General features: G+C 43.3%; 1 pseudogene; it reads left to right on the top strand.

Annotated features, from left to right (window-relative positions):
- The first annotated feature begins 220 nt into the window (after positions 1–220).
- LOC137764918 (peptidyl-prolyl cis-trans isomerase A pseudogene) lies at positions 221–791 on the top strand (annotated as a pseudogene).
- Positions 792–1,086: the final 295 nt, after the last annotated feature.

The following is a 1,086-nucleotide window of genomic DNA, read 5'->3' on the forward strand; positions in this document are numbered from 1 at the left end:
TTAACCTCCAGACACCACAGTGTCTACTACATGGCAGCAAAGACATTAGCCCAAGTACTGGGCTTGTTCCTATAGAGGCACAAATGGTCATGTTGTTTTACTTGAGGGGCAAAATAGTGTAGAAGAAATGGCTTCTGAAGCAAACCTTTCTGGATTCAAATCTTGATTTTCCCACTAACGAGCTGTATGACTCAAGATGAGTTATTATGGGCTTTGCAGACGCTGCCACCCCGGAACCTCCCGCGCTGCCCAACCATGGTCAACCCTACCGTGTTCTTTGACATCGCCGTCGACGGCGAGCCCTTGGGCCGCGTCTCCTTCGAGCTGTTTGCAGACAAAGTTCCAAAGACAGCAGAAAACTTTCGTGCTCTGAGCACTGGGGAGAAAGGCTTTGGTTATAAAGGTTCCTGCTTTCACAGAATAATTCCGGGATTTATGTGCCAGGGTGGTGATTTCACACGCCACAATGGCACTGGTGGCAAGTCCATCTATGGGGAGAAATTTGATGATGAGAATTTCCTCCTGAAGCACACGGGTCCTGGCATCTTGTCCATGGCAAATGTTGGCCCCAACACAAACGGTTCCCAGTTTTTCATCTGCACTGCCAAGACTGAGTGGTTGGATGGCAAGCATGTGGTCTTTGGCAAGGTGAAAGAGGGCATGAATATTGTGGAAGCCATGGAGCGCTTTGGGTCCAGGAATGGCAAGACCAGCAAGAAGATCACCATTGCTGACTGTGGACAAATCTAATAATGAATTTGACTTGTGTTTTATCTTAACCACCAGAGCACCCCTTCATCCCCATCTGCTCAAAATATACTATAATCATTGCACTTCTTTGGGTTCCATATTTTCCTTATTCCCTTCCAAGTTTAGCTGAATTGCAAAGTTAAGTTTATGGTTATGAAATAAAAACTAAACAACCAAAAAAAAAAAAAAAAGATGAGTTATTATGCCATAGAAGATTAACGTGAAGATGGAGAGAATTAATACATTTAAACACGTAAAACAGTGCCTCAATAAGCATTAGTTCTTATTATCGTTGGAAAATTTTTAAAATATGATGAATCCAAGGTGAGTAACTCT

The sequence above is a fragment of the Eschrichtius robustus genome, chromosome 5 (assembly GCF_028021215.1).
Source record: "Eschrichtius robustus isolate mEscRob2 chromosome 5, mEscRob2.pri, whole genome shotgun sequence".
In the NCBI taxonomy this organism is placed as follows: Eukaryota; Metazoa; Chordata; class Mammalia; order Artiodactyla; family Eschrichtiidae; genus Eschrichtius; species Eschrichtius robustus.